Source organism: Hyperolius riggenbachi, chromosome 11, assembly GCF_040937935.1.
Source record: "Hyperolius riggenbachi isolate aHypRig1 chromosome 11, aHypRig1.pri, whole genome shotgun sequence".
Taxonomy (NCBI): domain Eukaryota; kingdom Metazoa; phylum Chordata; class Amphibia; order Anura; family Hyperoliidae; genus Hyperolius; species Hyperolius riggenbachi.
Genome location: NC_090656.1, coordinates 233,245,391 through 233,258,079, shown reverse-complemented (window position 1 = coordinate 233,258,079; position 12,689 = coordinate 233,245,391).

Sequence of the window (12,689 nt, the reverse complement as noted above, 5' to 3'; positions counted from 1 at the left end):
TTCTATTACAATTACTTTAAAGTGAACCTCCGGACTAAAAATCTACTCAGCAGCACTGAAAAGGCTTGTTGTTTCTTTAACAGTTTCACAGCATCAGAACTTTGTTTCTCTTAGGCCCCGTTCACACTTGCGGTTGTCTGCCAAACGGACCGGATGACCTGACCAGATCCGGACCGGATCCAGGATCGGAACCGTACGGTTCTGATCCGGATCCGATCCGGATCCGGTCAGGTTGCATCAGGTGTTCATCAGGATGCGATCCGGATCCGTTTGGCAAAAGTTACGTAAAAAACAAAAAAAATGTTGGGGTCTGGGAGGTCAGCAGAAGGGGGACCTGTGGAATCAGGCCCTCCGCTGTTTAGCACTCACCTCCACCTCCAACATGCTGCCAACATCTCCAGCTCGTGCTGCTCCACTCCAAAATGCTTGCCCATGTGTCCCCGATCCAATATCGCCGCAACAATCCTCATAGGAAGTGGGGTAGAACATCCGGATTTTTAGCCAGTGTGTTGTGCGCTATCCGGTTCTCATTGATTTGTATTGGCCGGATGGTGCAGTCCGGCTCCGCCCCGGATACGGCTGCCGGAGGAGCCGGACCAAAAAATAGCGCATGTTGGAACGGACGCCGGAGTCCGGATCCGGTCCGGCTCCGGTCCGGACGAAACGGACGCATGTGAACGGTGGCATAGACTTACATTGCTATGCCGTGCGTCCGTTTCGTCCGTTCCGCATGCGGTGCGGCTTCGGCACGGCGATTCCGGATAGCCACCGCTAATGTGAACCGGGCCTTATACAAGCCTAATTTTTAGCTGCACAGAAGAAAATTGCCCAGGCTTTTTTTCCCTGATGCTGTGCAAAGCATGATGGGATTTCTGATGATGTTGCTCTCGTTCTGCTGTTTTGGTGCAATTTATTTCTTTTTTACATTTTGAATTTGACATTTGAAGCCTAGTGTGCGCAGCTGGGAGGGGTTATCAGGACACAGGATAGTTGGAACTGTGTCTCCTGCTCCTTGTCATCTCCTTTCAACCAAAAAGATGGCTGCCCCCATGACAAAGATGGCAGCCCCCATGAATCACAAACATTTGCCTGTTCTTTTAAAACAGGGTGAGTAAGAGATTATATTACCTATCTATTCTAATTAACATAACTAATGTAACTTTATGACAGTATGTTTGTTTAGTCTGAAGTTCCCCTTTAAATGTGAGAAAAATAAACAAACAGAAAAACCTTGTGAGCAGCCAGCCCCACCTTGTGGTAAGCTGAAAAAAAACAACAACATGTAGTAACACAGTTTGAACTGCAGAATGATTTTATTCCAATAACAAATGTGGGGTCAAAGACCCTGTACATGTCAATGTAAATCGGAAGCATACAACATGCTGATCTAAAGTTTACTTATGGGGGGGGGGGGGGGGTGGTTGGTTGTGTGTAAAGGGAAGAATATGGTTTTGAGGGGTGGTTAGTGGCTGGATAGTGTAATGGTGAAGGACTCTGCCTCTAACGCAGGCAACCTGGGATCAAATCTCGGCTCTTCGCCTATTCAGTAGGAGAATTTGGGCAAGACTCTCTAACACTATAGAGTGCGCTCTAGTGGCTGCAGCTCTGGTATTTTGAGACCCCCCAGTAGAAAAGCACAATATAAACGCTATTTGTCTTGTCTAGAGTTGGGCATATATGGAATAAAGGAATAAAAAATGTGGTAACAGAAGTATACTCACAAAGATGGGTCACCATACAGGCGACCACTAAAACCACAGATGGGGACCACAATCCCGTCCCTACTCGGGCTAAAAGTCACTCTTTGTCATGGAAGGCAAATGGGGTAACACCCCTCCACCAAGGGTGGATGATATAGCAATTGGAGATCGATGGCACCGAGGCGCCAATCAAAAATAAAACATCTAAAATTCATTTAAAAGAGAAGATAGTGGTGGACTCACCTCCAACATTCAATACCCCACATGTGTAATTTCAAACCAGCATTTCGTTATTTGCGAAAAAAACCCACAACAAAAACTCCACATGCAAGGTAGTTATTTATTGAGGCCCGGCCCGCCCACGATGCCAAGTGAGGCGACTTCCTCAGGTGGCAGAGGTCTGGGGGCAGCACCAGTCAGAAACAGGAAGTGAAGAGAGTGCCTGGCCAACCTATACTGGGGGCAACTGTACCTGGCTAACCTATACTGGGGGCAACTGTACCTGGCCAACCTATAGTGGGGGCAACTGTACCTGGCTAACCTATACTGGGGCAACTGTACCTGGCCAACCTATACTGGGGGAAACTGTACCTGGCTAACCTATACTGGGGGCAACTGTATCTGGCTAATCTATACTGGGGCAACTGTACCTGGCCAACCTATACTGGGGGCAACTGTACCTAGCTAACCTATACTGGGGGCAACTGTACCTGGCCAACCTATACTGGGGGCAACTGTACCTGGCCAACCTATACTGGGGGCAACTGTACCTGGCCAACCTATACTGGGGCAACTGTACCTGGCTAACCTATACTGGGGGCAACTGTACCTGGCTAACCTATACTGGGGCAACTGTACCTGGCCAACCTATACTAGGGCAACTGTACCTGGCTAACCTATACTGGGGGCAACTGTACCTGGCTAACCTATACTAGGGCAACTGTACCTGGCTAACCTATACTGGGGCAACTGTACCTGGCCAACCTATACTGGGGCAACTGTACCTGGCCAACCTATACTAGGGCAACTGTACCTGGCTAACCTATACTGGGGGCAACTGTACCTGGCTAACCTATACTGGGGCAACTGTACCTGGCCAACCTATACTGGGGGCAACTGTACCTGGCCAACCTATACTGGGGGCAACTGTACCTGGCTAACCTATACTGGGGCAACTGTACCTGGCCAACCTATACTGGGGCAACTGTACCTGGCCAACCTATACTGGGGCAACTGTACCTGGCCAACCTATACTGGGGCAACTGTACCTGGCCAACCTATACTGGGGCAACTGTACCTGGCTAACCTATACTGGGGCAACTGTACCTGGCTAACCCATACTGGGGCAACTGTACCTGGCTAACCTATACTGGGGCAACTGTACCTAGCTACCAATACTGGGGGCACCTATACATGGCTACCTACCTATACTGAGGGGGTTTTTTTGGAGGGGCTCACCGCAGCTATGACATGTGATGCAAATTCTCTGGTGCTGTGCGTTAATTCCAATTCGGGGGGGGACATTTTCACAAGTTTGCCTCGGGCAGCAAAAAGTCTAAAATCGGCCCTATATTTATCAGGCGCCAAATGAATTGACCTGTGTAGTGTGTTACCGCATAATGCGCATGCTAGCAGTTGCATTGACGCATACTTGTTATGTACCGTACAATTCACAGTATGCGTCACACAGCACCTATAATGTGCAATAGGACTTTCCCTATGCGTACACTTCATTATATCATAAGTTTTTTTTGTTTTGTTTTTGTTTTTTCGCCTCAAGTTTGCTTTAACCTCCTCGGCGTTCTATTGAGATCGCCAGGGAGGCTGCGGGAGGGTTTTTTTTTAATTAAAAAAAAACTATTTCATGCAGCCAACTGAAAGTTGGCTGCATGAAAGCCCACTAGAGGGCGCTCCGGAGGCGTTCTTCCGATCGCCTCCGGCGCCCATAATAAACAAGGAAGGCCGCAATGAGCGGCCTTCCTTGTTTTGCTTAGATCGTCGCCATGGCGACGAGCGGAGTGACGTCATGGACGTCAGCCGACGTCCTGACGTCAGCCGCCTCCGATCCAGCCCTTAGCGCTGGCCGGAACTTTTTGTTCCGGCTGCGCAGGGCTCAGGCGGCTAGGGGGGCCCTCTTTCGCCGCTGCTCGCGGCGAATCGCCGCAGAGCGGCGGCGATCAGGCAGCACACGCGGCTGGCAAAGTGCCGGCTGCGTGTGCTGCACTTTATTTGATAAAAATCGGCCCAGCAGGGCCTGAGCGGCAGCCTCCGGCGGTGATGGACGAGCTGAGCTCGTCCATACCGCTCAGGAGGTTAAAATAAAATTAATTACTGCTTTATTGTTTAAGGTAAGATAATTCTACCCTTAACATAGCCAGACAGGCCCTTGAAGAGGTCCTCATAGAAGCTGTTTAATTAGCATGGGTTATTATTACAAGGGACATATCTCTTTAAAAATAATATCCCCACTATACCCCAGTGATATGTGTGCTAAATAAAATGCATTGGGACTTGAAAGTTCATCAGAATTAGAATAGGAACATTTTAATTAGCTCCTTGGAGAGGAGAGATATCTATACGAAGGCAGACCAGGAACCATAAGTGTTTTTTCTTTCCTTTATGTACACATGTTCATAGAATGTGGAATAAGGGATGAGATGCTGTAACATTTGTAGAATACGCCATAAAAAAAAAATTATTAAGGCAGCTACAAAGTAGACAGCTAATAAATTCTGATTATTTTTCTACACAGGTTAAAGTAAGTGTGTCATGTGCTTCTGTCATTAAACACCATACACATTTAAAGCCCCCCCCCCCCCCCCTCCCCGACACTGATATACCATATCAAACAAGTACACCCACAGTTTTCAAATGAAAGAATGTTCTTTTTTTATTTCAAGTTTGTAGCCAGACTAAGTAAGCAGCTGAAAACAGAAGCGCCAAAGTAAAATAAAATGTACGAAACACAGTTTAAAATAGTTTATTATTGCCTGAGGAATCGGGTGAAAGCCTGCGAAACGTAAACAGCCTGACAGACGTGATCGGAGGGGACAAAAAAACGGCAAATTTATTTTTTTACAATGCTGCGATCTAGCGATCTGAGCCCTGTCACTTGGCTGCCCCCTGGAGTGGCTCACAGTGATCGCAGTTAATGGATCTCCGGGGGGAGGGGGGGGGGGGTGCAGCAGTAATCAGATCCCACCAACAGAAAGCTCTGTTGGTGGGCAGAAAAGAAGGCAAGAATCATTTGGGTGGTAAATTGTATGGCCATGCAGCACACTGTTAAAGCTGCAGTGTGCTGAATTGTAAAAAAAAATAGCCTGGTCAGTAGGGGGGGGGGGTGTAAGCCTGTGGTCCACAAGTGGTTAAAGGGGTTCTGTGGGCTTATTTAAAAACAAAAAACTGACACTTACCTGGGGCTTCTACCGGCCCCCTGCAGATAACCTGTCCCTCGCCGTCACTGAAGAATCTTCCGTTCCCCCGCCGCTGATCACTGTCCAATTATTTGTCTAACGAGACAAATGCAACTGTGCCTGCACGGCCACACGTGTCCTCGCTCCCGCTCACTTCTCCAGGAGCTTCCTGTGTCGGCGCAGTATGAAAAAACTTCGTACTGCACCTGTGCAGTAAACTCCCAGAGATGGCAGCGGGAGCGAGGAAGCGTACGGCTACGGCCATTCAGCCGCAGTGACATTTGGCTAGTTGGACAAATAATTGGACAGTGACTGGTGGTGGGGGGACGGAAGATTCTTCAGTGACGATGAGGGACAGGTTATCTGCAGGGGGCCGGTAGAAGCCCCAGGTAAGTGTCAGTTTTTCATTTTTAAATAAGCCTACAGGGCCCCTTGAAGGAGAATACTGGGTAGCAATATTTTTATTTTTTTTTTTTTTTTACAAAAAGACCTTGTAGTTTTTAAGAAACTTAATTTTAAATTTGCAAAGGAAAAATGTTTTTTCAACTCAGAGAAAAGACAATTTAAAAACCATTTTTCCTTTGCGTAATGATGCAATAATTACACAAAATTATGAATGGATTACACAAAATCAATTGGATTTACAAATCTTAATTACATATGGGCTTATTTGCGGAACTTTACATGAAATTTTGCGTAATTGTAATTAGCTGATTACGATCATCATTACATGTCATGCGTTACCATTCAGCATCATGCATTGTTATGCACTGAGCGGCCCCATCCAGTGTAAATGAGGGTCAGTTCTTCACCAGGCATGATCAGGGTGACCGTGTTAGAGTACACCACCGCCACATACTGCGAATAGGGATGAGCTCTCGGAATCAGAAAAGTTTTCGCACCAAAATTCGGCCAATACAAGTAAAATCACTAAAATCAGAAATTTTGAGTAATGCATTCTATTCTGCTAATGTGAAACTTGGCTTTGGAAACAAACATTTTCGACAAACACGTCCTTAACACAATGGCTAGGAAAGTTAAAATTGGCTTCTATAACAACATTTTTTGTCCCATAGTGGAGTCAACAAAATGGCCACTGGAAAACCCTTTTTTCCTATGAAACTTTAACCAGTTCAGCCTATCTGAACAAGTATTCTCATGCAGATAGGCGCCGCTCAAGTCCATTTGGACGCGTATCCGCGTCCAGTGTTTGAGCGGCGGTATGCGCGGCCCTGCAAGTCAGTTTTCCATATTGGCAGTTGGGGAAGGGAAGCACGGCTTCCCTATACCAATCGCAGAGTGTGTAATGAATGGACATGACCCCGTTCAGGGGCCATGTTCATTAATATTAAAGATTGTGAATGAAAATGTAAAAAAAATAAATAAATAAACACTTCCTAGTGATTCAGGGAGTGTTTATATCGCCATCTAGCTGCGCCCACCCCAGTTACCAAGCAGATGTTTAAAAAACAAAACAAAAAACAAAAACAAAACAACAAACAGTAAAAAAAAAATCCATAAACAGTTTCCTTAGGGCCTGAACTTTTTTTTAAATATGTTTGTCATGAGGGTATATTACTGTTATTTTAGGGGCTTACAACTGATAGGACACAAAAAAAAAAAACCTAAAAAGAAAAAAATGTACCTTTATTTCCAAATCATATATTGGTGCCATAAATTGTGCTAGGAACATAATTTAAAGGTTGTGATAGCCGGGACTAATGAGCAGATAAAATGGGTGGGTTTTATTTATAGTAACATTGCTTATTTTAAAACTATAGGGGATGGAATTGGATAAATAGTGTATTATTTCTTCTTTTTTTTTGGGGGGGGGGGGGTTGGGGGGGATTTGCCTATAAAATGCATAGAAAATAAAGCAATTACTGAAATCAAGTAGCACCCCCAGAAAGCTTAATTTGTGGCAAAAAGAAAACTAGATATAGATCATTTACGTGTAATGAGTAGTGATAAAGTTATTGGCGAATGAATGGGGGGAGCGCTGACAGGGGAAAATTGCTTCCATCCTTGAGGTGAAAGCACCTGTAAACTGAAGCGGTTAAAATTGATTTTCTCAAAAACTACGGTACATGGGGCCTGATTCACAAAGCGGTGCAAACACTTTGCACGCCAGTGAAAAGCCCTTTATCACGGCTAAACTTAGTTTAGGCGTGATAAGAAGAAACTCGCAAGAAATAACTTTGCGCGCGCAGCCGCGCAGTGCGTGCGAAGCGCCCATTAAACCCTATGGGCGCTGCGCACGGAATTGCGCGACTGCGCGCGCAAAACTTTGTGCGCGGGACTTTGCGTGCGATAAAGAGCACAAAGCGGTGCTAACTCAGCGGTGCAAAGGTTATCACGCCTAAAGTCTTTTAGGCGTGAGAACTGAGTGGCTGGATAGTTTACTGGTTAAGGGCTCTGCCTTTGACATGGGAGACCAGGGTTCGAATCCTGGCTAGGTCAAGTACCTATTCAGTAAGGAGTTCAAGGCAAGACTCCCTAACACTGCAGGGTGGCCTCTTGAGCGCGTCCCTGTGGCTGCAGCTCTTGAGCGCTTTGAGTCCGACAGGAGAAAAGCGCTATACAAATGTTTGGATTATTATTATTATAGTTATCACCGCTTTGTGAATCAGGCCCTGGTCTTTTCTCAAAATATTTTTTTTTACCAAGTTCTTACTGATCCCCCTAACATACCTGTCAAAATTGGTAGCTAGAGCATGTATGGGGGCTTTGTTATCAAGGCTGCTGTGCACGTTAGGGTGCTCCCGCGCGCGATCGTGTGTGCGTTGGCGTGCTCCCGTGCTCCCACCCCGGGAGCCCGGAGATCAATGAGTGGGAACATTGTTCCCATTCATCGATCTAAGTCCCCGGTAGAAACACCGATGGCTTTTTTTCAGAGGCCGCGGTCTTTCTGCAAAAAAAAAAAAAAAAATCATGTCCTCCTTGTAGTTAGGATAGAAAAACAAAAACTCACAAATAGTAAAACTACATGCACATACATTTTTAATACAAAACGACACAATAAATTACATTTAAAATTATCTGTTTACCTCCCACACCCAAAAAATACCCAAATAAAATGTTTAACTAAAAGAAAAAAAAAATTACAATTAAAAAAAAAACAAATACTGTAGTTACCTAAGGGGCTGAACTTTTTTAATATGCATGTGAAGAGGGAATACAACTAAAACATTTTTAAATTATAAGCTTGTAAATAGTGATGGACGCAAAACTAAAAAAATGCACCTTTAATTCCAAATAAAATATTGGCGCCAAACATTGTGATAGGGACATAATTTAAATGGTGTAATAACCGGGACAAATGAGCAAATAAAATACGTAGGTTTTAACTAAGGTAGCATGTATTATTTTAAAGCTATAATGGCTGAAAACTGAGAAATAATTATTTTTTTCTTAATATTTCTGTTAAAATGCATATAGAAAAAAATAATTGTTAGCAAAATGTACCCCCCAAAGAAAGCCTAATTGGTGGCGGAAAAAACAAGATATAGATCAGTTCATTGTGATAAGTAGTGATAAAGTTATTGGCGAATGAATGGGAGGTGAAAATTGCTCAGATACATAAGGTGAAAAACGACTGAAGGCTGAAGTGGTTAACCATTGATTTCAATTAAAAAAGTCTCTGGAACACGAAATTTGGTATTTGCCGGTGGAACACCGAGATTCATTGCAATAGAAATTTGAAATAGGAATTTGGTTGTTCTGATCAACCCTAACTGCGAATGAGACCACATGGTGGTCAGATTCCCAGCACAGGGCACACGCTGGGTTACCATGTATTATGTGGTAATTGCACATGTTATTTAGTAATCTAATGATCTGTACATGGATTTGATCTTTCCTAACACAGGGATGAAGTTGGAATGGCTCTCGTTAACTCTCCAGTGGCTGCACTTGCGGGAACAACTATTTTATTAATCATTATGGACTGCTTGATAACATCATTTAAGAATCAATTCATCACTCAGTCCATTAGGCCATTCATCATGCGTCTGGACTGGCTATGCACTAACGAGAAGTCATTACCGGGGTGTGCCGAGCGTTTTCCTTTCTTGTAATGTCTCCTTTTCTTGTGATTGTGGTAGAGAAAGCTGGTCGGGTGGCTGGTGGATTCGGAACTGCAGTGGATCGGGCTGCATTGGCTTTTTTGTCCCCTTTGTTGCTTTTGTTCGGTAAAGACATTTCTAGAGAAGAGACATTTTTGAGTTCCGGACAGTAGAAAGTTTTTGTAAACAAGGCCATATAGAGATATCAAATGTGCAGACTGCCCGACTGTAGCGAGGAAGAAAACGGGTTGTCAGATTACTGCATGGTAAACAACGCTGAGTGAGGAACACACAACACTTCCCTTCTTAGAAGAAGGGGACAGGGCAATGGAAAATCCTATTTTCCAGTGCATGCACAGTAAAGATTGTTCATTGCAGGCTCAGGCCCGCCAATTACAGGTTGGCCTGGCATGTGATGGACAACGGACACCAACCCCTATGGGTGTGATCCAGAGTTAACCCTTGGCAGGCTGGTTATAAGGAGCAACCAGTCTGGAGGGACTTCACTTGTAACTACTTGTAACTTCCTTAAACTTCCTGCCATAGCATAGATGTTCTTAAGAGAAAGCTGAGTTATTCACATGGACTAGCTCAAGCGCCACGACACGCAAGATTGACTTCAGATGTATTGCTTTACTGAGATAAGAAGATTGCTGATGTGCACATCTGTATGACTTTATTTGCCATATATATTCCTTAAAGGACTTACGAGGCGAACTTAGTAAAAAAAGTTAATTACCTGCCTCATCTTCTATGGCACGGAGGACGCCGTCCGCACCCTCCGTGCCGATCCGCCGGGTCCCCCCGCTCATTAGCCCCCCGGGCCGGCTGCCGACCCCACGGCCCGGGTCGGGCTCTCTTGCCTCTCCCAAAATGGCCGCTTGCTCTGGCCGCGGCTGCGCAGTCCGCATAGCCGCGAGTGCGGCTGCGCAGCTCTAGGGCCAACCCCTCTGATCCACGCTACGTAGCTTGAGGAGTCTGGAGTGCACTTTGGAGATGAGATATCTGCTGGCTGTGAGAATATTGCATCGCCGGGCGCAGCTATTCTAAGCTGCTGGTGCAGAACCGAAGGAGTGGTGTTGCCCCTAGCAACCACCAATTACGTTTTAACAGTGATCCCCTGCTGGAGCCAAAGGGTAGGTGAGCCGTGCTGCCAATTCTGCTAGTTATACACGGGGCAGAGGAGGACACACGGGTAGTGGAGGGAAAGCAGGGGGCAGTGGAGGACACGGGGGGGGCAGCAGGGGACACACAGGAGAAAGAAGGAGAAAGAAGGGGACACATTAGGGGACAGAAGGGGACGCATGGGGATGGGAGGGCCACATGGGGGTAGAAGGGGACACATGGGGGCAGAAGAGGACACATAGGGGACACAGAAGGACACAATAATTGGGGGAGAACTTCTACAAGATGTTTTTGGACCAATGGCACACCAGGTTTAATATATACATATAGTGCTGCCCATAATTATAATAATTTTTGCTAGGGGTATGAATAATTAAGGGCAGCACTATATATATATATATATACATATATATATATACATATATATATATATATATATGTAGAATGTACTCTAGCTTATGTTAACTTATTTCTATGTTAATGACCAGACACTTGAGGTCGTTTCAAAGGGGTTAAATAAAAGGGGTTTATTTACAGATTTACATATGTACAAGTTATAGCATACAAACTATGTGACTCACATAATGGCTCTATATACCCTATGCACAGTCACACGCTTTCATTAGCTGAGCCCCTTTCTATCTCACCGTCCATGTCAGCATTCCAAGAGAGAGAGAACTTCTCAAGCATTGTCTTATATCTGGATACCACAGGCATAAAGACTCCTCCTCTGTTATACATCATCAATAGTTCCTGCCCTTAGCAGCTGGGGGAAGGAACTTGTTGTAGCTAGTCCCATGGACCATTGTTGACCAAACCAGACAAACCAGCTTCCTCTCAGCTTTTCTCCTCAATGGCCATTTGCGGGGGCTGGGGTCAGTGTCTGAGGCCATTGTCTTTGCTGTGTTATTTACTCATATGCAGATGTGTGTGGTTGTAAAAAGTCATTTATGAAACACAGGCTTTGCACAAGGCCCCAGCTGATCAACTAGATTCACTGTAAATCTCTCATAGCAACATAAATGTCCAGACATACTTTTCCATTAAGGCACACATGGAAATACAGTTTATACCGATAAAATACAACATTCCCTCCTGTTGTGCCTAATGGACACACCCTCATGGCTGGGATCCGGAACATGTGCCCTTCAGCGGATAGCTTCTGTATGCTCCGCACAGCTACATTGAGTCGCAAAACAGTTCTTGCTGGACGCAAGCCACTGCTGGGCTGTATCAAATAACAGTTACCCCCGGCAGTGTGACACAGTCCAAGGTTATTGGGAATCATTTCTCCTGTGGACAGACCATCCTCGCTATGCAGGGGCCAATGACCAGGAACCCAACATTCATTCCCACTCACACCTAATCGGTACATTGACATGACATTAATTGCAAGGGTGAATATCCAGCATCATACCATATATGTGTCACCTGGATTTATCAGATCGCAATATCTTATCATGTGAACCTTAGTTTGTTCTGCAAGTTTATTGCCATCAATGTATACCTTTATGACAAAGACACATCATACCCATGGATTATCCATTGCAACCAAATATATATCTCAATGCGTTTGTTTGTGTAGGTAGGTTGTGCACATGAAAATATAATAGAAGAAAACTATTTATTGTACCATTGTAGGTCATGCGGTATGCAAAACACCTTTATATTTCAGTACCTACATTGTCTTGTACTTAGTGGATTGGGCACAAAATATATATAGATGGAACAAAAAAACTTAACTTCTAATCAATGATCAGTACCTTGATTCTATATCATTGGTGTCAAGACATTCCATTACCAGAGGTTACCCACCCCTACTGTATACTGAAAGGGTGGGCCTGGTTATTAACTTACATACAAAGAAAACGCCTACTGTTCAGGCTTTATCCACCTTCAAAGTTAAATTTATCTTCTAACAAAACAAGAATGGATGGTGATGCCCAGCTATTTAATAATAAACCATTGTTGGTGGTAATTTCCAGGGGCTTCTTTGAAGCTCTGGCTACTCCCTTTAACCATTCAACTGTGTGAATTTGCATACATTCTTTTTAGTTGTAGACTTCCCCCATCCCTGTGGGCTAAATACCCATTCACTTCCTTTGATGAGTCCTTCTACAATTTATCTGTGTCAATGAATCTATACCACCCTTTACATAACAATGAGAATACTCTCTGTAGCCTTCCAACCTGGGAGGGGACTCTTTGGGAAGGCATTCTAGTGTAGAAACCATCCCCCTTTCCTTATAAATCCCAATAAAAGAAAATAAATATCTCCACTACTGCTGCGTGTTAATATCTCTGCGGCCCCCTGCACACTGCCAATCTGATTTGCAATAAAATAAAAAAAAAGTAAAATCGCGTCCCAAAACTGCTAATCGGAATTG